The 25,513-nt window shown below is 42.3% G+C and overlaps 1 long non-coding RNA gene across 2 annotated transcripts; it reads right to left on the reverse strand.

The window, feature by feature from the left end:
• Nucleotides 1-6,555: 6,555 nt before the first annotated feature.
• Nucleotides 6,556-24,866, reverse strand: LOC308478574. 2 transcript variants are annotated; one of them, XR_013987168.1, is made up of 4 exons: nt 24,820-24,858; nt 24,647-24,725; nt 7,210-7,302; nt 6,556-6,636 (listed from the first exon to the last, which is right to left on the reverse strand). It is a non-coding gene; the product is annotated as an uncharacterized lncRNA (long non-coding RNA). The 2 variants fall into 2 exon arrangements; XR_013987169.1 differs by lacking the exons at nt 6,556-6,636; nt 7,210-7,302 and adding an exon at nt 24,081-24,243 and having other exon boundaries at nt 24,820-24,866.
• Between the last annotated feature and the right edge of the window lie 647 nt (nt 24,867-25,513).

Consider the following 25,513-nt stretch of genomic DNA (forward strand, 5'->3'; position numbering starts at 1 on the left):
CAGTCTCCTGGGCACTGACTGGTTCCCCGCCCTGGGACTGAGTATATCAGGGCTTAATTCAATCCAAACCTGCCCTGAGATGAGCGAGGCATTATGCAAAGAATTTGCTGGTCTCTTTAATGGAAAACTGGGTTGTTATAAAGGGCCCCCAGTTGACTTCGAGTTGGACCCTGGGGTGGCCCCAATCCGACTCAAACCAAGGCGAGTGCCATTTGCACTGCAACCCAAGATCGAAGCAGAGCTGGATAAATTGGTCAAGCAGGGAGTTCTCTCACCCGTGGACTCTGCTAAGTGGGAGACTGCAATCGTCACGCCCCTTAAAGCAAATGGGGAAGTCAGGATCTGTGCAGATTACAAATGTACTATCAATAAGGCACTCAGGGGAAACTCATACCCCATTCCAGTCGTATCACATCTGTTGGCTAAACTGGCTGGGGGCAAGGTGTTCGCCAAAATTGACCTGGCACAAGCTTACCAACAGCTGCCAGTAACCCCACAATCAGCGGAAGCACAGACTATTGTCACACATAAAGGGGCATTCAGAGTTAACAGATTACAATTTGGAGTTTGTGTGGCCCCAGGGATTTTTCAAGGGCTCATGGAACACCTGTTAAGAGGTCTGCCGGGGGTCTTGCCATTTTTTGATGACGTTTTGATTGCTGGAAAAGACCCACAGGAACTGGTTGCACGTGTTCGTGCAGTGTTGCTCAAGTTCAAGGAGGTGGGGTTGCAACTGAAAAAGGAAAAATGCAGTTTTGGGGTGCCAACTGTGGATTTCTTGGGGTTTAAAATTGATGCATCAGGCATCCACCCCACAGATACTAAGATTAAGGCCATCATCGAGGCGCCACGACCACAGAACAAGACGGAGTTGCAGTCATTCCTGGGACTTATTAACTTTTATCATTCGTTCTTACCCCAGAAAGCTTCGTTAGCTGAACCATTACATAGACTGTTGCAGAAAAAGACTGTGTGGCGATGGGGGCAGGGGCAGCAGAAGGCTTTTGACTCCTTGCGAGGAATGCTGAGTAGCAGGAGTGTCCTTGCTCATTATGACGAGTCAAAGCCTCTGGTCCTGGCATGTGATGCCTCTCAATACGGCCTGGGGGCGGTGCTAAGTCATAGGGAACCGGATGGGTCGGAAAAGCCCATCTCTTTCTATTCCCGTACGTTGTCGCCCACGGAGCGCAACTATGCTCAAATTGACAAAGTGGCGCTTGCAATTGTGGCAGGAATCAAAAAGTTCCATGATTATGTGTACGGTCGCCATTTCTACATTGAAACAGACCACAAGCCACTGTTAGGGTTGTTCAACCCGAACAAACAAACGCCACAGATTCTCTCCCCCAGAATGTTACGTTGGTCTATATTCCTGAACGGGTTCCAGTACACCTTGACCCATGTGCCGGGGAAACGGTTGTGCCACGCGGATGCGCTGAGTCGATTGCCCCTTCCTGGCGGGAGCACTGAGGATCCTGCTCCAGCAGAGCACATAATGATGCTGGAAACACTTCCGGGGGCTCCTGTAACGGCTACTGATATAGCTGAGAAAACGAGGAAAGATGCTGTTCTCTCCCGTGTGCTCACTTGGGTGGGGAGGGGGTGGCCAGGTGGTCCGCATGAAGACAAATTCAGGCCTTATGCGACTAGGCAGCACGAGTTGTCCATGCATAAGGGTTGTCTCCTGTGGGGAGATAGGGTCATCATTCCAGCACCACTGAGAAACAGGGTTCTTGAGACGCTTCACATGGGACACCCGGGAATGGTCAGGATGAAGTCGCTAGCCCGATGTTATGTGTGGTGGCCTGGAATGGACCAGAACATAGAACAATGGGTACGAACATGCAAGGCATGCCAAGAGGTGCGGCCAGAAGTGGCCAGAGCACCAGTCCACTGGTGGGAGCAGTCCAGATCTCCCTGGAGCCGGCTGCACTTAGATTTTGCTGGGCCATTCCAAGGAAAGGTCTTTTTGGTTATCGTTGATGCATATTCCAAATGGTTAGAAGTGGCGATGGTCCCTAGCATGGCATCAGCTGCCGTCATCAAGGTGTTGAGGCAGCTGTTTGCAACCCACGGGTTACCTGAGACCATTGTATCTGATAATGGGGCAGCTTTTGTATCCCAAGAATTCAGGGCATTCTTGGCTGATAACTTCATAAGAGGGGTAACATCCGCGCCCTTTCACCCATCCTCCAATGGGCAGGCTGAGCGCATGGTAAGAACAGCCAAAGAATCCATTGTGCGCTTAATGGAGGGTAACTGGTCAGCTCGCATCGCGCGAGTGTTATTTTTGCAGCATGCGACGCCGTGTACCGCAACGGGCAAGTCGCCAGCTGAGCTGCTCTTGGGTAGGAGACTGGTAATGGTGCTGGATTATGTCCACCCGGATAAAATGCCAAACCATAATTCAAGAGCAACCCCCCAGGCTGAGACTGACACAACAAGGTATCTCGCCCCTGAAGATCTGGTCTGGGTGAGGAACTATTCACGAGGTTCGCGGTGGGTGGCTGGTGTGGTCACCCGGGCTAGTGGACCTGTGTCCTATTATGTGACCTTGGAAAATGGGCAAGTGTGGAAGAGACATATAGATCAGCTGAGGCGCCGGGCGCTCAGCAGGGAGGAGCCAGATAATTCATCCCAGGCTAACGACGCAGAGCCGCAAGACCAGAGTGAAAATGGCCCAAAGGTGCAATCACCAGGGGCTTTAACAAATGAACCAGGGTCTGCTAGTCCTCACAATGACGAGGTACAGATAGGGGACCCTGAGATGTCGGGGACTCCATCTGTTCCTGACGAAACCCCTAGAGCAGCCCCTCTACCACAGGTAACACCCAATCCAGAACCTGCAACACCTGTTGTCAGGAGATCAAGTAGAAGTTGTAGGCCCCCACAGTACCTGAGAGATTACGTCTGCTGTGCTCACTAGGGGGGAAGGGGTGTTGTGTATTGAGTCAAAGGATTTTATATCTGTATTATTATTGTCTGTAATTGCATTAGGGTAAAGTAACTGCCTTTTGGTTCCAGAGGGTACAGCTACTATTGGTTCATTTAAGCTGCTGTATTTGGATCCTCTGTCTTATTGGTTCCCTCCAAAAGGCAGGACTGTGATTGCCTGATATTGTTCCCTCCAAAATGTATCCTTTCTTGCTAGTTCCCTGTCCCTATAAATGTAGCTTTCCTCTCCCCAGTCTTCAGTCTTGTGCTTTAATAAAGAAGTGTTACTAGAGAACTGTCTCCAGCATGTTATATCAGGAGAGCTGAAATCACAAACCCCACGTCACAACAGAAAGGTCTTTCAAATCTCCATTCATGAACATCTTCACAGTCCACTGCCCCAAAGGTATCTCCACTGATTAAGGGGTCAAAGGGGCCTTTTCCAGTTTCTATTATTTTGCTAATTAGTGAACCAAAGGTCCCCAAGGCTTGGAAGAAGATTCTGCTGTATTGTATGCACACGTTAATTGAACATCAGTAATTAGCCAGGGAATCAGAGACACCTTGGCATTCAACCTACTGATTTAAATAGGTGCCCTATCCAGCCTCCAGACCAAAGTAGAAATTAGTGTTCCTTGTTACTTAAACCTAAAACTCAGCAACAACTGAATGGAAACTTAGTCTGGATAGCAATTAAAAATGAATGGAAATTACTGCTTTCTTTTTTAAAAGATACAGAGTCAATTAGTATTATAATCCTGTGAGGTTCATAAGGAGCCAAGATTCCAGTTCGTTGGCAGTGAGCCATAATGAATGGCTTTTATTCCATTTTTATTTATTTTTTGGCTTGTAGACTTAAGACTCTATAGAAGTGCCCGAGCTGATTCAGCAAAGGGTCTTATGCCGTAAGCTTAGAATTATGCATGTTAAAAAATTGGGGATTTTTTGATATGCAGTTCTAGAAATTACGGGTTGGATCCAATGGTGGTTTTGCATTCATGGAAATTCTTCCACTGGCGTAAGGAGAAGCATCCCCATTTTCACCAATCTCCCCTCTATGCTCTATTCCAAAGTATTCCAGAGACTCTTCCAACTTCAAGAGAAGTGGGTGGCATGGGTCTGTATTGCAGAGGAGAGATCAACATAAATCAGGTGCCTCCTCTTGGGGAAGGGAAAGTACTTCTGTTAGCTCAAGTCAGCACTGAATATAATCAGGAGTAGCCGATGTGGTGCCCTTCAGACTTCATTGGACCCCAATTCGCATCATTTCTCACCACTGACCATGCTGACTGTTGTAGTCTTGTCCCAAGTCCCGTTGCTGAGCAACAGAGTGCAGAGCTGGGTGGAATGTGAGGCCAAACAGACAGGAGGTAAGAGTCTCTGAGAAATGCTTGCCACAAAGCTGAATCCACATGCAAGGTCCTGTCCATTCCAAGCAAACAGCAATCCAGGACTCACAGAATCTAAGTGGTTACAAAACCAAGGGTCCAGACGGAGATCAGGAAGCAGCAAGGGAGAATCGGGAACCACAGGATTGTTTCCAGCATCTGACTGCTGCCAAAAGCCCAATTTAAGATGGCTGAAGCCAGCTGGTTCTCATTGGTGCTGTCCTTGAAGGCTGACTAGCTGCAGGTTGAGTCACTTTGCCTTCTCTCCCTTCAGGTTGCTGTTCAGCAGGGGAAGCTGACGCCTGGCCCAGGACACTGGCTGATGCTGATAGGAGTAGTAGTCCAACAACATTTGGAGTGTGTGTGTGTGTGTGTGTGTGTGTTATATGATTTAGAAATCACTGGCCGTCTGTGGTAGATCACTGATAGATCACTGGCTCCCTCCAAAGAAGCTCAACAACTTTGGTCCCTAAAAAAGCTCAACATCTTTGCCCTGCACCCCCAAAATGGGGGTAGATCACTGCCAGTTTTTAACTCTGTGAGTAGATTGCAGACTCTTGGGAGTTGGCGACCCCTGATCTAAACCACTGCCTCAAAGCAATTTTCACATAAGATAATGTAAGCAATATTGTTGTTGTTGTTGTTGTTGTTGTTGTTGTTGTTGTTGTTGTTGTTATCCTGACCACAAATACAACAAATACATTTAAAATGAGACTAGGCTTCCTAGAAAAAAAGTGTCTTCAATCATTTCTGGAAAGTGCAGGTAGGGGGTACCTGTTGTATCTCAATAGGAAAGCTGTTCCACAGAAAAAGGGCAGCCACACTGAAAGCTCTGCTCTGAGTTACTACAGCTTCCTAGATCTTTGGAACTTGCAGGAGAAACTCTGTAGACTGCAGTGATCTACTAGGTGTATAAGGTATAAGTAACCTAGTCCCAAGATGTATATGGACATATCTTTGTACCAACCCCTTGATCTTGCCCTGGTAGTAAATTAGCAGCCAGTGAAAATCCTGCAAAGACTCTCCTCCTGCAAGAGGGGAGGGGTTGTGGGCGGGATCCGATCCCCGCCTCAAGCAGGGGGCGTTAGCCCCCTGCTACCCACTCACCTGGCTGGCGCACCACACCCACAGGTAAGTGCCCAATCGGGCGGCTTGGAGGGGCGTGGTTTGCAGTTTAACTTACTGCTGCGCCAGCCATTCTGCCTCATTTTCCGCCTTCCCATCGCGAGTCACCCACCCTCCACTCCCTTAGAGCTTAGGGTTTAGTTCTCTCTCTTGGCCTTGCTATGGACCTTGGGTTGGTCGCCCAGGTTGTCCAGGGGGCCTGGTAGGAATTTTTCCATCTGGCATTAGGCCTTGTGGTTTTTTCGCCTACCTCGTAGCAATCATCACAACTTTCTCGGTATTGGTGGGTAGGTTAGGCATTGGAATGTGTTTGTGGTGTGTGAAAGGGCTAGGTGTGGCCATCGCCTACACCTTCAATTTTTGGGTATTCCATTAAAGGAATCCGGCGGTCGTGGATCCTGTCTGATGCCTGTGTGGCGGGGGGCCATGGCACGACCCTTGGTGACATCAGGGGAGAGCTTATAGTTGGATTAGCATCAACAGGCTCCACCTACTGGTGAATAACCCCCCCTTTTAGACTCACCCCTCTCCAAGTGGGTGGAGTCAAGTGACGTGATCCAATGCCTAAGCCAATACCTTTTCACTTGCTGTAATCAATAAAGTTGTGGCCTTTTCTTGCCCATTAACCTTATATTACGTGTCCGTGTGTCTTCATTCCACTAAGCGGGAATCGGGTCCTCGAACCACAAGTAGGGTGTTATATGCTAGCAGTAGTTTACCCCTGCATGCAACCTAGCCATCATATCTAGATCTATCTAAACACACACACACACACACACACACACACACACACACACTGTAATATGTTTATAGTATAAAGCTTCAAAATAGAGTTTGACTTACACCACCCTTTTTGCCAGTGTAAAATGTAGGTGTCTCCTCCATTCAAAATACTGAATTATTCAAAATAGTCTGGCAGACTTACCCCACTTTAGAAAGGATTATGTTCCTGTAAATTTCATTCACTTTGGCCTCAAAGGGAAATCATAGCAATTTTTAGGTTCTCCATTATAGTGAATGGGAACTGACTGAAGCAGAATGTGCAAAGAACAGTTTACCAGCAGTTGTGTTTTGTTGTTTTGTTTTAATACACTAGGTGAGCTTTGAGGTCCATGCACTCTTGTAATAAATGGTCCATGTTCAGCCTGAAGGCATATACACTGATGAGCTCTTAGGTGACTTGCAACGCCTGGAAGGTAGTGGGGTTTTCAAGCATGGCAAAGCAAAAATTCATCAGAATATACATAATAGTAAGTTGAATGCCTTGAGTTCCTTTGTACTATTGGCAATCATAAGCCTGATGGTTACTTTATAATGTCTGCTTTCTTACAAAACCAGTAAATGTAGGTGAAATATCGAAGCATCTTAATCAAAATCTAATAGGAAAAAAGAAAGAAAAGACCTGATCCTTATGCATTACTTGGCTTGGTACAATATCAATATTGATACAAATCGATCAGAGTTATTCTAAGCTTACATACTAATTTTGTAAAATGAATCTGCAGCAATTATTTATTCATTATAATGGAATGCCCCAGTATGGGGGGGGGGAATCTGTAGACGCTTCCTATAGAAGAGTAAATTACTTTCTTGGAACCACTACAAAGATCTGAATTAATTGCCACTGAGATGCACATTAGTGGATTAACATGAACTTTTCATTCCACCTTCTGAGTTAATTGACTTTCAAACTCAAGCAATGACCTTATTTTAATGAGCATGTTAGAAGCCTGTAAACTGTTAAAATGCAAGACATACTTACATAACTTTCGATTTTAGGATAGTGCTTAGATCAGTAGTGTTCAACAAGAAATCACTTGTAAGCATTGCCTTTCCTTGGGAATTCATGCTTTATCTGAAAATGGGAAGGGTTACATTAAAAAGGGACATTCATCCCAATAGGACTGGTATGAAGGAACAGGCCAAGTAGGCAAAATAGCCTGATTCTAGCATTCTAAAATAGGTGGAGGGGCCTGAGAGTTTTTGTTTTTGTTTTTTTACATAGAGCCCACACCCCCATTATGGCCTTCTTTCAAAATCAGAAGGGAGGCAAGCGTGTTCAGCTGAACATTGTTGCAGTCCTTTGTGCGACTGGAAATCTTGTGTGATTAGGGTTCAATTTGATTGACTTAATCAACTCTCTAGGGGATCCTTTGCCTGTAAATTTCATCTGCTTCTGCCAAAAGGGAGGAGAAACCCTACAGTTATTTTTAGATTCCCTTTAAGAAAGTGTGCAGACTTTCATGTTATACAGTGTCTCAGAAACCCAAATCACAGAAGCAGAGAAAGGACTGAGCGACTCAATTGTGTGTTTGTGTGTGTGGTGTTTTTTTGGGGGGGGAGACCACAAATACAAGGCAAATAGTGACATTCTGCAGGCATACTTCAATGATGGTCTTCCTTTTGGACCTGCAACTTAATCCCCTTGGGGGGGGGCAACATATTCTTTTTTAAAAACCCCAGTGTGAATCTAAATTTGTAAAATTCTTATACCCTTCAGTGTTTCATAATCCTTCCAGAGCACCCAAACCAAGTAGTGGTTTTCTTTATTTCTTCCTTTTAAAAAAACATTCTTTTGTAAGCTTCAACTGCAAGAAATATATTATATTATTTATTAGCCTCTTGTTTGGGCATTTGGCCTAGCAGCAGTATTTGCACTAATTAGATCATCTACCCAGCCAGTGGTCAAATATAACATGATGTTCCTAAAGCACAGAACAATAAGGAGACAATATGCTATGTTTTCCATAGCATAATGTAACCTAAGCTAGGACTGGGTTTTTGATGTTTCCAAATTAACCTAAATCCATAAAAGGAACTTGGGGAAATTGTGGACTACAGCTGAGACAGACTACAAAGAAGATTCAGTCACTATATAGCTAACTGAAGCACAGATCAAATTTTAATACATCTTTCACCCCTAAATGTCATTCCCTAATTGACACTATTGGAAAGGTGCTGTTTTCCTTATCAGGTTCTTTCTCAAATGCTTTCAAATGCTAACCACTTGGTGCTTGATAAGCTATCAAACAAGTCTACTTCCCAGACAGATTAAAAGGCAAGACAAGAGCAGCTGGCAGATCAATTTTGTTATAGCACTGTGCAGAGAAGCTTGTGACAGTTCAACACTTTTCTTTTTTGGTCTTAGTTTCAAGATCATGATAATATCCATTTGGCATTGGTATGAATATTATGGGGAAGGTGACAATACTCAGTCTCCAGGAATATTTTCAGCAGTGTAAAAGCGACTTTCTTCTTCTTCTTCTTCTTCTTCTTCTTCTTCTTCTTCTGCAAGTTCTTTAAAAGTGCTTGCTTATTCATTTGCATTGCTTTCTTTGGCTTTCTTTCTGAAATTTACCCTTCAGTGAATCTGATTAGCTGAATATTACTATGGTGCTAGTATCTGTGTGACTTCCCTGAAAAGTTTTGCTCTCAGTCTGTACTGACTTGATTTTGCTCTGGCAGAGAGCTGGGGGTGCAAAGAGAGTTGCTGTGCAGCCATGGAATAAACCACTATAAACCCTGCGTGCCATTGTAATGGGTTGCTTTTGTCATTTCTACACCAGGTAAAGTTAATTTTTAGCCCCCCATTTCTCCCCACCTGTTCCATTCCCCCCCCCCGACCAAAGGTGGCAACCCTACTATAGACCCAACAACCAGAAATAATTCTTTAAAACGGACAGCAACACTATTTTACAAAACTGTTCTGCACACCACAACAAGGGACAATGAAGCTGGCAGGGAAAGAACTGGAAGAGTCAGATCTTTCTGAAATTTCAGAAAACTCTCAGGAAAAACCCAAGCTTCTCCTATGAAGTCTCTAAAAAGACTCAGAAAGAAGAGGTTGTTTGCAATCAACTTGTGAAGAGTTAGCCCAGTTCTTCTAGTCATTTGTCTTATACTGGTTACAGAACATTTATATCATGTGCTAATCCAATAACAACTAAGGAGGCATTGCAATAAAATCTAATTTAGTCCTGCCCATTGTTGTCAGCCAATTCAGAATGCGTATAACTGTAAATCTGCATGGACTGATGATGCTCATTAAACTGCTTGCAGCTGGAACCACAATTTAACAAAATTAGAAGCAGTCATAATGGTAGACCCTCCAAGCGTCCCTATTTTCCAGAGACCTCCCTGATTTAGAGAAGCTGTCTCGGTTTCTGATTTGACCCCGGAATGTCCCACTTTTCCTTAGGATGTCCCTATTTTCACTGGATAAATGTTGGACAGTATGGAGTTATCTGACCCCTGAGCTGTCTGAAGACAATCCTGTATAGGGAAGTGTGTGTTTTTTAATGTTTTATTATGTTTTAATATATGTTGGTAGATGCACAGAGTGATTGGCTGGGGCAACCCAGTAAGATGTGTGGGGTATAAATAGTAAAATTATCATTATGGAATGGGACCTCCATATTTTCATTGGAAACATGTTGGAGGGTATGTAATGGAGTGTCATTTTGAGAACTTTTCTGGCAGAAAAAGAGCAATGAAATGACCAAGTTAATACAATAGTTTTCAAAGAGATGTGGCAACCAGCAGGCAGAATAAGACATCATTAAGCAAGCGTTCAGAGTAGTAAGGAGAACTGCAGTAGCTCTGGATGTTTCATGAGGGTCTATTTAGAAGGAAATGACAAAGGCTCCATCAGTACCTGGTGAGACAGGCCCTTTAAATGGGGGAAGCACACACTTAACCAATCAAAAATAAAGAAAGCGTGCAGTTAGCCCATAATCTTTTATTGTGATGCTGGAGGGTAATTTTCACACTTGGTATGCCCTCTCAGATTGCCCAGCATGTTATCCAGGATCTTTTGGGTAGCATGTTCCTGACTACTTTCAGTACTATTATTATATGCTGATTTGCCACAATGAGCAAAGCAGCTTAAAACAAACATATACTTACTATTAAATAAAAAGTAAAAAATTTCAAAACAAATAGGACAAAGGCAACAATGAATAAATTCAGTATTGCAAAGAAATAATCTAAAACATAATACGTAAGTATGGAGCACAATGGAAGTTAACATACAATGAATCAATACAGTTCAAAGGGGTGGAGTCTTCTCATCGGGCGAGATTGTTCACGGCAGGCTATGGATGGGCAATTCTGTTTCTCATATTTTCCAATTTTAACTTTAGTTCTCTACAGTTCCACAGCATTTTGCATTTTTTGAAAACCCTTATGAAAATTCACCAACATTTTAGGGCTAATTTCTCCTAAATATACATGTTAGCAGTCATTTTTGCCCAATATACACCATGCATTTCTATATAATCTTTTCACTAGCATGCATTTTATACACATTTTGCCCTAGTTGATGCATTTGTTGTACACATTTCTTGGTTGGAGAACCAAATTACAGAATTCAGAGGTGTGGGCTTCAGAGCGAAGGCAGACTCTGCAAAATTTGCACCCTTATCCCCTCTGCTTGGAAAGCCCCCTGACCAAAGTTCTGTGCACATAAAGTCTGGATGCCACCCAATCTGTGGATTTTGTTAATTCCATGCAACTGAAACATGCAGATAGGTTGCAATTCCTGAGTGAAGGGCAAGTATTGTGAACTAGCAACTCAGTTTATTTTGCCACTTGTAATATGGTGTACTGCTTTTCACTTTAAGTTACCTGGTTCTACTTTTATTCCATTTTCCTCCCTGTTGATCAGTTAATTTCCACCCAGCCTCAGAAGATGGAAATAGAACTTCTAATATCTTTCTTTATTTCCATGTATTGAACAGTGAGGCGGAATTGTGCTGGAGTATTCAGTTTTAAGCCCATGGCACTTCCCTTTTCTTGTTTAAAAGGAAATCAATACAGCGCGGCTTTGTGCTAAGAGCTTCCCCTTTAGCAGAGGTATGTGTGCATATATATATAATATTTGACTGATTATACTTTACATTTTTAGGCTGCTGCTGGGGGAGGGGAGAAACTCCTTTAATGGTTTTAATAATCATTTTTGTGTGGAAAAAATAATAACCTTGGGAATTGCCTTCATAGATTATATAACTTTTGGCTAACTTAGTTTTACTGTTGTATGATAACTGAATGATCTAGCTAAATCAAGGCAATTGATTTATCTCCACCATATTCTCCCATCCCCACACCAAGCAAAAAACAGCAGCACCTCATATTTCACAGAAATCAATAGCCTGGATTTTTTTGGCGGTTTTTTTTTTAAATACTCGTCCCCACAATTGCCATGTAATTTATTGTGAAGTAGGATGATGTTCCTCACCAGCACACATACACTCAAAACTTTTCCATACAAGTATCATAGAATCATAGACTCATGGAAGGGATCTTGAAGATAATCTAGTCCAACACCCTGCAATGCAAGAATCTCAACTGAAGCATCAGTGGTAGAGGACCATCCAACCTGTGCTTAAAAACCTCCAGTGAAGGAAGCAGCTAGGTTGCCTGCAGCTTGTAAAGCCATGTGAAGGGCAATACAGTGGTACCTCGGGTTACAGATGCTTCAGGTTGCAGACGCTTCAGGTTGCAGACTCCTCTAACCCAGAAATACTACCTCGGGTTAAGAACTTTGCTTGAGGATGAGAAGAGAAATTGCACGGCGATGGTGGGGCAGCAGTGGGAGGTCCGATTAGCTAAAGTGGTACCTCAGGTTAAGAACAGTTTCAGTTTAGGAATGGACCTCCAGAATGAATTAAGTTCTTAACTTGAGGTACCACTGTAAAACAAAGCACAATAAAACAAGATATGCCTGTATATTTCAAAATGAATCTGTGGGTGGCTACTTTGTGCTCACAGCTGCATTTGAAATAATCACAGGAGCCTCTCTGAGCACTTATGAAGGTGGCCTGAGGTGTATTACTCTCCAGTGGCATTGCTTTCTTCTATTAATTTGTGGTTTGGAGTGGGGATAAAGTTCCCCCTCTTCTGGCCACAGGAGTGGAGCTGGCTGGGTCTGGAGCTGGAGCTGAGTTTTCCCTCTCCTGCCCCTTAAGCCAGGTGGGGAGTGGGGCTGCCTTAATAGACTATAGTAAAAAACAACAACAACAAACTTTAGTTGTGTTTTTTTTTTAAGGCATGCTTTATTGTGATATTAGCTTTCTTGTGGTGGTCTGGAACTCAACCCACAATATCTCCAAGGTATGACTGTAGTGGTTAGAGAGTCCCAGGTTGAAATCTGCACTGCCATGAAGCTGACTAGGCCGTGAGCCAATCATTACCTCTCAGCCTTGCCAACTTACAGGGTTCTTATGAAATAACATTGGAGAAAAGAGGGCAAAGTAATAAATACTTAATCCTTAATAATCCTTAAATTGTTTCTTGAACCATATTGGCAGTTTTCTTACGACACTGTAGTTTGGGAATTACTAGCTTAAACAATAGCAGATCTGTTGTGCTGAATATTTGGAGGTTCCAGACCCATAATATCTAGGGTGGAATGCCCTTCAAGTTCATTCTTCTTGTTGAAACCAGTGCTTTCAGTAGAAATTGACTTGATAAATATTTCCAAACAAAACTCTAGAGCATGGGTAGGCAAACTAAGGGCCGCGGGCCAGATCAGGCCCAATTGCCTTCTGGATCCAGCCCGTGGACGGTCCGGGAACCACCACGTGGATTGTTGGTGCACTTGTTATTTCCCTCTCCCTCTCCCTCACACAGCGCCACCGCCGCCGCCTCCTCCAACCCTCCTCCTGGCTTCTCCCTGCCCTGTCTAGAGGAAGAAGGGGGCTGGGCTTTCTTAGTGCTAGCAGCAGCGCTTGAGACCCTCTCTGGAGCCCTTTTGGGCACCACCCACTGTCCCTCCGCCGCAGCCGCCAGCCCCTGAGCAGCCACCAGTGCTCTTGCATCATTTTTCCCCCTTTCAAAATATAGTCCGGCCCCCCACCAGGTCTGAGGGACAGTGGACCAGCCCCCTGCTGAAAAAGTTTGCTGACCCCTGCTCTAGATTGAGCGTGCTTCCAAACTGCTGCTATTTCCAGGTGCAATTAAATCACACACCAGCAAATTCAGGTTGTACAACTAAAATTGACAGAGCACTCTTGCACAACAAACCTGCTTTCCCCCAAAGAACATGCTTTCTGTGATCTAGAAAGTGTTGGGAAAATGCACTGGAAAATGCACTGGAAAATGCACTTTGAAGTGTGAAATAACAATTGTTTGCTGTAGCATTCTATAATCTCCCCACAAACAATTCAGAATGAATGTTCAATAAATAACCAAAGTGGTTTCTGCAAAGGAATCAGGCTGAATGCCGAATAAGCAAGTTTTCTGTAAGCAACTTGCGTAAGTGTTCACATTTGTAGCTTCCGATCACTACCATTGTATCCTTTACCAGTTGCTGTTGCTGTTCTTCATGCCAATGCTTCCCCCCCCCCCTTTTTACGTATTATAAAATGATCTTATTGCTGGAATAATCCCATGAACAATCTCAACCAATCATATATCTTGAAGTGAACAGGATAATGTCATTTTGCTACACTGTCAATCAAATTTGGTCATATGTCAATGGAACTGGCAGCCAATGAATACAATTCATAGCATGGTCAATGAGTCCTGAATACGCACCCCCTCCCCCATTCCTTTTTGGCAATGCCAAAGTTTTGGACTTTTGGCCCATTTCTAACAAAGTTCTCAGATAGCCGGTAGCTGTGTGGCTGAAATAAAAAGGATTTCTCAATTTGTGTGAACATATAGTATTATCTGTCTATAGCCACTGCAAGTACTGCAACTCTCCAACAGTTTGACATCAGCCCTGAAGGCGCACTCTTCCACAGATGAATGCCAACAACAAAATCTCAGAATAACTTCTATGAGGCAATAACCCCAGTAGATTGAATGTATGACACATGTCCCCCTGAGTTCAATCAGAATTTATCCCAACAGACACAATTACTAGAGAATGAGTCCCGCTGAACTCAGAGTTACTTTTGCATAAATGTGCTAAAAAAATACAACACCAGTCTCACAAAGCCGTATTTTCTTGAAGATTGCTGGAAGCCATCTTCGGAAAGACTTGTGCCTATGGGTTCATTCATAAATCCTAAAGTTTGTTTAGCAAAAGTTAACTTTGGTCATTTCTCTTATTTGAAACCCTACAATAATAACATCATCCACTAGATTCCCTTGACTTCTGTGCTCTCTCACACATTCAAAAATAGCACACAAACTCCATTTTATTTTCTAATAGAATTGAAGTCCTTGCAGTTTCTAGAATTGGTTCTTGCAGATAGCTATGCATCATTTCAGCAATTAATTGCTTATTAAATTCTTGCTTGGGAGTGGGATGCGAGGATAGTATGTGGCAGACCCAAGAAGTCTGACATTTGTGTTATTAATGGACTGCATATTGCTCAAGAGTGGAGAGCAGTGATTTTGAACTGGAATCACATTTGCCAATTCAGGCATGTCCTGAAATGAGGTAAGAGACCAATCTTAAAGCACAGCTTTCGGACCGATTTTTTGCAATTAGGACAGGACACAGATATCTTTTAGGAAGATGCCATCATCTAAAATTGTTGCAGTTCACCTTCACATTAAGTATCTGGGGAATTTCAATGGACTCAATAAATTACTTTATTTGTCCCACAGCCAAAGTGAAGACTCAACAAGAGTTGGGTGGAGGTTATATGAAGGCAGCCCTGTTTAGGGAAGCTTTTAATGTTTAATAAATTATTGTATTTTAATATTCTGTTGGAAGTTGCCCAGAGTGGCTGGGGAAACCCAGCCAGATGGGCAGGTATAAATAATAAATTATTATTACTACTACTACTATTATTATTATAAAACATAACAAAAATGAACTTATGCCAATTAGACAAAACAAGTACGGGCAGGTGTAACCTGCACAGGCAATGAGGAATTATCTCCTGACGGCAGAAAAAGGCAAAACCAACCCCAGATCAGATTCTATCACCCAAGCTGCCATGAAGGGAGGCAAATTTTTGATCTCCCTTAAATGGAATAATAATAATAATAATAATAATAATAATAATAATAATAATAATTTATTTATATCCCGCCCTCCCCAGCCAAGACCGGGCTCAGGGCTTCTAACAACCAATAATAAAAACAAGTCAATTAAAATGCAATTTAAAAAACAAGATTAAAATACAACATTAGAACATTAGGATGCAGCCTCTTCACAGGAGGAGAAAGGAAAAAGAAAGAGGGGGAGGGAATCAAACTGATTCTAAGCCAAAGGCCAGGTGGAACAACTCTGTCTTACAGGCCTTGCGGAAAGAAATCAGATCCCGCAGGGCCCTGGTCTCATGAGACAGTGTTGAAAAGGCCCTGGCTCTGGTTGAGGCTAATCTAACTTCCTTAGGGCCCGGGACCACTAAGGTGTTGCTATTTATGGACCTTAAGGTCCTCCGTGGGGCATACCGGGAGAGGCGGTCCCGTAGTTACGAGGGTCCTAGGCCGTGAAGGGCTTTAAAGGTCAAAACCAGCACCTTAAATCTGACCCTGTACTCCACCGGGAGCCAGTGCAGCTGGAAAAGCACTGGGTGAATATGCTCCCATGGCAGGGACCCCATGAGGAGTCTCGCTGCAGTATTCTGCACCCGCTGGAGTTTCTGGGACAGCTTCAAGGGCAGCCCCGCGTAGAGCGAATTACAGTAGTCAAGCCTGGAGGTGACCGTCGCATGGATCACTGTGGCCAGGTCGGGGCGGGAAAGGTTGTGCTTGACATGACCAGTGCCAGCCACCCCCATGCTTCACCATTCAGCAGGTGACACCAGTCAGGCTATAAGATCACCACAGCAAGTAGCTCCTGAAGGCAGATGATGCTAGGAAGTGGCTTTCCACCCAAACACGCCTTCGTGTGCCTACCAATACTCAATTCAGCTTTCTTGCCTACCCTGAATGCCAATAAAATTAAACAACCAAATCAAAACCCTCTACATGGCAAGTGGGGGGGGGGATCCTTGCCAGATCTCCCAGCCAACCCACCCTCTTTTTATGCATTGCTGTGACAGCGACCTTGGTATGTCGGCCGCAATATTGATGGGGCTGTGTAACAATGTAACTGATATAACATCTATGGCAGCGTTTGAATGACCCTTGTGTAAAGTAAATATTAAGAAATAAGGGGAAATGGTACGACACGTTGTAAGAAAGCGTTAGAAAATATATTAAGAGGAAGGTAATAATTATAAGTACATTCAAAATTACAAATGTTAATTACACTGGGAAATGATGGGAAGTCTATTTTATTTTATTTTAATTACTTTATCTTAGTTTGGTTAGGAAATATGTGGAAAGAGTAATTTAATATTTAACGGTAAATTTATGTAAGGTTTTTTTTTCTTTGTATGTGTGGATTTAAGATACTGTATGATATCTATGAACTTCAATAAAGGATTAAAAAAAATACATAAAAAAAGATGGGGCTGTGTAGGAATTTTTCCACTTGACAAATTGGCACCAGCCATTTGGTTTCTGTCTACCTTGTAGCAATCGCCACAACTTTGTAAGGTTAGGCATTGGGTAAGCCTTTGTTTATGGGAGGGGAGATTTTAGCGTCCGCTTGCCCCTTCTCGATAAGGGTATCCTGTTCAAGGGATCCAGGGGTGTGGATCCTGTCCATAGCTTGGGTGTGGGCTAAGGCCATGCCATAACCCCATAGGGGACCCCGGGGTGCCCCGATTTTATGTATGTCTTAGGGTTCCCCCTACTGCTGGTTTACCCTTAGTGAGACTCCCTGCAGACAGGCAGTGAAGGGCCGTGAGGGCTGACCAAAGGGCCGACGAAAGTTGTTGAGCTTTTTTTATGATTTTTAAGTTGTTTATCTTTTTTTAGGGTTGAAGTTGTTGGGGTTGGGGGTTTTTTAGGATTTTTTAGGATAAGAGTGCTAGAACAGGAATATCCTTATATGGTCAGTACAGGAAGAGGAACACCCTTTTATGGTTAAAAGTACCGGAGCAGGTACATCTGTGATGTCAACCTGCGTGTATAAGCTGACGTGGCTGGATTCCTGGGGAAGGGGGGAGAGGGTGCCTGGAGGATATATATACTGCATGGAATTTCTCATTTCTTTGGACTTGCTGTGAGCTGACCACGCAAGTGCCTTCTGCTATCCGGAGAGCAGAATAAACGCTTTCTCTGAACCAACTCTCGGTTTGACTTCCTTCCTCCCCGTCCGGGAGCAACGCTCACCCTACCAATTGGGAAAGTCCAATAAGGCTACACTAGGAAATAAACTGCCACAGGGGCCAGATTAAACCGACCGGCAGGCCGGATTAGGCTCCCAAAATGGACTTTGGGCATGCCTGGCCAAAGCCAAACCACTCACATCTGTACCAAATAAAGTTGTGGCCTATTTTTATCCCATTAGCCTAAAATTTTTGTATCCATGTGTTTATTATATAACGGAACTGTGGGGCCTGGGGCCTTAGCATGCAATCAAATTAAGAATAGTGTAAAGTAGGGAGAAAGGTGCACTAAAGATCTATTGAGGTGCACCCAAAATTCAAGTGCCAAGCATACTGCTGTAAGAGTTTGAGAAGGGATGTTGCAAAAAACTCAAGAAGGGTAGAAGCTTGGGTGGGGCCACCTTATATGGCTGTCCAGCACCAACAAGCTATTGTATCTAGTCACTAGACTATCACAAAACAATAGAATGAAAGTAACACCAAGTAATATCAGTAGAAGTCAATTTTATTTTGACCCAAATAAATTGTAACATAAGCAAACATAAAATGCTATATTTCCATGACAGATCACAGCATGCCACTTTAAAAAGGAAATATTCTTCCTCTTTCAACACATGTTAAAACAAAATTTTCTAATAAAACGAAGTAGGATGAACTAAGATTAATTCATGCAGAACGGAATAAAATAATATAAAAAACAAAATGAATAAAAGCATAAAACAAATGCAAATATTTTTGACATAAATCACAAGATCTAAGATAAAGATACAAAAAACAACAACACTCAACATATAAATTGCAGACTCATTTTCAGTCCTCTCCCTAAAATCCATCCCAGATATTGCTCTCTCTCTTTTTTAAATGATATTTATTAAAGTTACAAGAAATAGAAGAAATACAAAATACAGAAAAAAGAGTAATTTTTTTTTTAAAATATAACAAAAAAGTAAAAGATAAAAAAGAAACATACAAAATAAAACCGTTAAAAAGACATTAATTTTCTAAACCTATCTTCTCTAGACTTATTTCCCCGGACCTCCTCATACCTCCCTTTTTTGTATTCCAGTTCAGTTTGTTAGTTCAGGAAATCCTTACCATTAAACTTTTGCCCAATTGTAAGCCTTTTTTCATATCTCTTAAAGCATTACAGCTAAAAAGCTCTTAGTTTCTATCCAACATCCTTCTAAGATTCCTTAATTTTACAATATTTCTGTAAATAGTCTTTAAATTTCTTCCAGTCTTCTTTCACCGACTCTTCTCCCTGGTCTCGGATTCTGCCAGTCATTTCCGCCAGTTCCATGTAGTCAATCACCTTCATCTGCCATTCTTCCAGAGTGGGTAGATCTTGTGTCTTCCAGTACTTTGCAATGAGTATTCTTGCTGCTGTTGTAGCATACATAAAAAAGGTTCTGTCCTTCTTTGGCACCAATTGGCCGACAATGCCCAGAAGAAAGGCCTCTGGTTTCTTCAGAAAGGTATATTTAAATACCTTTTTTATTTCATTATAAATCATCTCCCAGAAAGCCTTAATCCTTGGGCACGTCCACCAAAGGTGAAAGAATGTACCTTCAGTTTCTTTACATTTCCAACATTTATTGTCAGGCAAATGATAGATTTTTGCAAGCTTGACTGGGGTCATGTACCACCTGTATATCATTTTCATAATATTCTCTCTGAAGGCATTACATGCCGTAAACTTCATACCTGTAGTCCATAACTGTTCCCAGTCAGCAAACATAATATTATGTCCAACATCTTGTGCCCATTTAATCATAGCAGATTTCACCGTTTCATCCTGAGTATTCCATTTCAACAGCAAGTTATACATTCTTGACAAATTCTTAGTTTTGGGTTCTAACAATTCTGTTTCTAATTTTGATTTTTCCACCTGGAAGCCAATTTTCTTATCCAAATTATATGCCTCCATTATCTGATAATAATGAAGCCAATCTCTCACTTTATCTTTTAGTTTCTCAAAACTCTGCAGTTTCAATTTGTCTCCTTCTTGTTCCAAAATTTCCCAATATTTCGGCCATTTGGCCTCCATATTGAGCCTTCGCTTCCATTGGTGACAACCACCTTGGAGTTTTATTTTCCAATAAATCCTTATATCTTGTCCAGATATTGCTCTCTCAATGCATTTATAAAGGACAATATATAATAATGTGTACAAGATCTTCATCCTGGTTTGAAGCACAAGGACAGGCACATTCAGAGTCTGGCATATTTCTGAACCTTCCTTCTAAAATAGCTGAAGGAATCAGATTCAACCAGGCTTTGGTAAAGGCCATCCTATCTCTCAGCTCCCACAAACCTTAAAATAACAAAGTAGTATAAAATGAATGCAAGGGAAAATCTTATATAATGGTGCTATTTTGGAAACTGATACAGTTGCTCTGTCCATGTAAAAAAGGATGAGAGTTCCATCAGCCCCAACTAGTATGGCTAGAATGGCAAAGGATGATGGGAGTTGTAGTTTGACAGTATCCAAAGGGCTGCAAGTTCACCATCCTTTTTGCTTGGCTTTGTTACAGGGGTGCAGACAAAGCTAGTGATATTAATCAGATGTTAGAGTACGGTATGCTGATCCCTGTGCCAACAAAATTATAGTGTAACGTGGCTTCTGTGCCGCATGCTTGGAACATAAATATGCAATCATTTGTAAATCCCCACACATAGGAACAAAGGTGAATCAGACAATTGGCCAATCTAGCTCAGGTTGTCCAGGGTTCCATAGTCTTCCGACCCTACCTGTAGATAACGGGGATTACCGTAATCTGGGACCTTCTGCATGCACAACATGTGCTCTACCACTGAGATATGACCCTTTCCCCCAATGCCTTTCCCCTTACAAATTATTTCTACATGAATTCTCAAAGTGCATGCAACGGTGCAAGTGGAACAGTCTCCCTCGGGAGGTTGTGGATTCTCCTTCCTTGGAGGATTTTTTAAAGTGGAGGTTGGTTGGTGTGGCGATCACACAGGGTCCCCGGACGTTTGATGGTCTATTGATCCCTGTACCACCACTGTGCTTGCTTTCCCGCTGCCACCAACCCGTTTCTCTCGGGTACACACAGAGTCCAGACAGTTGTTAACATTAAATCAAATAAGCAAGTTTATTTTATAAGCCTTAACAAGTTTATGGTTTCAGATAATTTTTCTTGTCAGTTTCTTAATCTTAGTTTCTATACCGGCCTATACCTTTCCTAATAACTGCTAACTGATTATCCCAACTGTCTATCTGACGCCTCCTATCAGTTTCTCTCACTCTCTCACAACACAACTCGACCAACCCACAGACTTATCCTCCCTCTTCCTTCTCCAACTCCCAACTGACCTCCAAACAACTCCAACTCTAACTCTAACTCTAACTCCTCCCCTTGGGTTCCCACTGGCCAATCACTTCACACCCATTTAACCCTTTCCTTATGACCCACCTAGGAGGGCAAACACCACAGTTGGCCATCTGTCATGGATGCATTAGCTGAGGTTTCTGCATTGCAGGGGGTTGGACTCTATGAAAGTTCTAGTCTGTACAGTATATGCACAACCAGAATACTTAGGCCATATTCAACTAAATCATTGCAGTAGTGGAAGCCAACGCAATGATTCCTGCTAGGGCAACAGGATTTACCCCCTCTTCTCCCATTGTGTGCTTCCTGCACCATCCCCAGATGTGCTCTGGGAGGTCATGAGAACCGCCAGTTGTGGGGGAAAGAAAAGGGAATCTTTCCATCGAGCATGCAGAAATGCTTTCACCAATGAAACAATCTCCAAAGCACTACATTGGATACAACCTCGTAATATTTCCTGCTCTTTTCCCCCGCTTCAATAATATTTATTAGTTTTCCATTTCAATACAAAGAACATCAACATTTCTTATCCTCACATATATTCTGACTCTCTCGAGTCCACTCCTTCCTCCCTTCCCCCTAGATAGCTTTCTAATTACATTTCCTATCTTCTTCACATTTCTATTTCCTCTTGTTTACTTTATCTTACTTAAATCCACATACTATGCAATTGTAAATAAGTTCCAAATTCTATTTGCAAAAACCTTTAGATCAATCCTGTTAGCGTTGCCAGATTTTTACAATGATCTTTTAAATATATTATAAATTTACTCCAGTCTTTTTTGAACAGTTGGTCTCGCCGGTCTCGAATCTTCCTCGACAATCTTGCCAGTTCTGCGTATTCCACCATCTTACTTTGCCATTCACTTAATGTTGTTGCTTCCATTTCTGGGCTAAGAGTATTCTTGCTGCCGTTGTGACATAAAGGAATAAATTGTGGTCCTTTTGGGGGATTTCATCCCCAATAATACCTAATAAGAAGGCCTCTGATTTTTTTCAGAAATGTATTTTTAAGCATTTTTTTTAGTTCATTGTATATCATGTCCCAATAAGCTTTACCTTTGGTGCAAGTCCACCACATATGGTAGAAAAACTCCTCATGTTCCTTACATTTCCAACATAGTTTGTCACTTGTCCTGTACATTTTGGCCAGTTTAGATGGTGTCAAATGCAATCTATACATCATTTTCATTCTATTTGTAATATTTCCTGCTCATTTTGCAAAGCTTCTGTTGAAAAGTGTACATTTAACTCGGGCTATATTTTCATCCAAAAAGTTTCACTTCACAGAATTTATTTCATTTATTGATACCATGACAATCGTCTACCAGATGTCTGAAAGACTCAAAGTTCTTCAGCTGACGAGATAAATCAGTAACTAGGCTATACATCAGCAATACAGCTTTTCATTAATGTGTCTCGAACCTTCATTAATCTGTTTCGAGTCTATTTTTCTTTGGAATAGATCACTACTATCACATAGCACTCTGAATTAGGATGGAGTGAAAAAAGTTAGGGATGGAGGACAACCAATTATATCATCTAATCTCTTTCCTACAGTTCAATTTTTTTCCTATTTGTTGCTCAATCTTTGTTCAAAGTAAATGTACACTATTGGCTTCCCCTCTGTCTGTGATGATACAACATTACATGTCTCAGTTCTGCATCTCTTAACTATAGGTTATTATACCAGTAAATTTATTTTTTTAAAAAAATTGGCAGAGTTTTCATTTCCCTGGCTAGAAAGAAGTTGCTGAAGACTCTTTCTTGATCTGTCATACCTCTGTTATTTATTTTTTTAGGGAGGATGCGGGTGGCACTGTGGTCTAAACCACTGAGCCACTTGGGCGTTGCTGATCAGAATGTCGGCTGTTTGAATCCCCATGACGTAATGAGCTCCTGTTGCTCTGTCCCAGCTTCTGCCAACCTAGAAGTTCGGAAGCATGCCAGTGCAAGTAGATAAATACTGTAGGTACCACTGCGGCGGGAAGGTAAACAGCATTTCTGTGCGCTCTGGCTTCTGTCACGGTGTTCCATTGCGGCGGAAGCAGTTTTGTCCTGCTGGTCACATGACCCGGAAAGCTGTCTGTGGACAAATGCTGGCTCCCTCAGCATGAAAAGTGAGATGAGCGCCGCAACCCCATGGTCACCTTTGACTGGACTTCACTGTCCAGGGGCCCTTTAACTTTTTTACCTTACCTAATGTTTTTAGATGTTTTATTGTTGTGATCTCAATTATTAAGCCACCTTGAGAAACATATGTGCATAGAAAGCTGGGTTAATGTATGTGTGTGTAATATACATACATATATGGCTCACCCTATGCCATAGCTGTCAACGTTTCCCCTTTTTTAAGGGAAATTCCCTTATTCCGAATAGGATTCCTTGCAAGAAAAGGGAAAAGTTGACAGCTATGCCCTATGCCTGTTACTGTAAAGGTAAAGGTAAAGGGACCCCTGACCATTAGGTCCAGTCGCGGACGACTCTGGGGTTGCGGCGCTCATCTCGCTTTACTGGCCGAGGGAGCCGGCGTACAGCTTTTGGGTCATGTGACCAGCATGACTAAGCCGCTTCTGGCAAACCAGAGCAGCACATGGAAACGCCGTTTACCTTCCTGCTGTAGCAGTACCTATTTATCTACTTGCACTTTGATGTGTTTTCAAACTGCTAGGTTGACAGGAGCAGGGACTGAGCAACAGGAGCTCACCCCGTCAGGGGGATTCGAACCGCCGACCTTCCGATCGGCAAGCCCTGGGCTCTGTGGTTTGTTTTTTATTCTTAATTTTAAATTGTAGTACTCTGTTAGGTGGCCTAATAAAGGCCTAGCAGTGGAGCAGGTTGTGTCCCAAGACTGCAATGCTCCACTGTGCCCTCCTGTTACTGCTATATGTCCCTGACTTCAGTGAAGCTTATTTCTGAATAAATAGGTTTGCATAGGTACCAAACCTCTTTTTGGATCATTTCCTTTGTCAGCTGAGACTGGGGATAGCGCCAACTCTGAATTTCACTTTATGGTCAACGTAAGATGTCATTTCTGATTTCCCCGAATTCAGGCAATGTTACCCAACTGAGATGCCATCAAATCCTAATTAACTTCAGCATGACGGCATTAAATTAGCAAAATCTGGCAAGCTTGAAAGACAGAAGTGAGGTGATAATACATGGCTTAAATCAAAGGTGGTGCCAATTAATGAATGCAAGCTCTGGAAGACATGGCCTTGCTTGGCAGCCAGTCCACTCATTCTCTGGGTTTCCTATTAATTGAGAGATCCTTACTGTAACTTCTCTTCAGCAATAATTAGGGAGGAGACTGTTAGAACGCTGTGGAGAGGAGAGAAAGTACAACTAGGAATACAGTGGCATCATTTCCAGGCATCCTTTTTGAATATATAATTTGCTCATTTTCACTGGAATTCTTCAGTTGTTCTTTATGGAAATAGGTTTCAGGAAATTCAATTGAGAAATGCTGTACCATTCCCAAGGTCAATATATTATTATTATTATTATTATACTCTACCTATCTGACTGGATTGCCCCAGCTACTCTGGGTGTTTTCCATTATATATAAAAACATAATAAAACAGCCTCTATCATACATATCCACATATCATTTTTTTAAAAAACAAACACACAAACCCAACAACAATGCAAGAAGTTACAAATTCATATTAAAACATGCATTAAAATATGTATTATAATGTGCACATTCTACATGCATTTTTACCTTCAAATGCATTTTAAATGCATTTCCAAAAGCTTTTTCGGATGGAAAGTGGATTACAAAATTCAGAGGCATGTGAAATCTGAAGAATAATCACACGACAATTTGTGTATTAATTTGGGACGTGGACATTAGGTCTGTTTCCTTTAAAAAATGTGAAATGAAATGAAATTCACCTCCATCCCTAGGATAAACCTATGTATACTGATAGGTGCAATCAGTCTAATCCCATGCACAATTGATAGACTAGATTGGAAGCCCCATCTGTGTGACACATTTCAAGCACTATGATGCAACAATTGTGGCTTCTGCCGAAGAATGCTGGAAAGTGCATTGAGTTAAGGGTGCTAAGAATTGTTAGGAGACCCCCTTCAATCCCCCCCCACCATACACCTACAATTCCCAGAGTTCCCAGGAAACCACTCTTGAAAATTCAGCTCTGTGAGGAGAGCAGAGGTCTTTTAACAACTCTCAACACCCTTAACAGTTCTCAAGAACTGGGGAGAGAGCTATGGCAGTTTAATGTGGCAATAGTGGGAAAAGAGAGGACCCAAATAATTACCGCCCAGTCAGTCTGACATCAATACCAGGGAAGATTCTGGAGCAGATCATTAAGCAAACAGTCTGTGAGCACCTAGAAAGGAATGCTGTGATCACCAATAGTCAGCATGGATTTCTGAAAAATAAGTCATGTCAGACTAACCTGATCTCGTTTTTTGACAGAATTACAAGCCTGGTAGATGAAGGGAACGCAGTGGATGTAGCCTACCTTGATTTCAGCAAGGCATTTGACAAGGTGCCCCATGATATTCTTGTAAAGAAGCTGGTAAAATGCGGTCTTGACTATGCTACCACTCAGTGGATTTGTAA

This window comes from Podarcis pityusensis (genome assembly GCF_964106645.2).
Source record: "Podarcis pityusensis genome assembly, chromosome: 5".
NCBI classification, from domain to species: Eukaryota; Metazoa; Chordata; class Lepidosauria; order Squamata; family Lacertidae; genus Podarcis; species Podarcis pityusensis.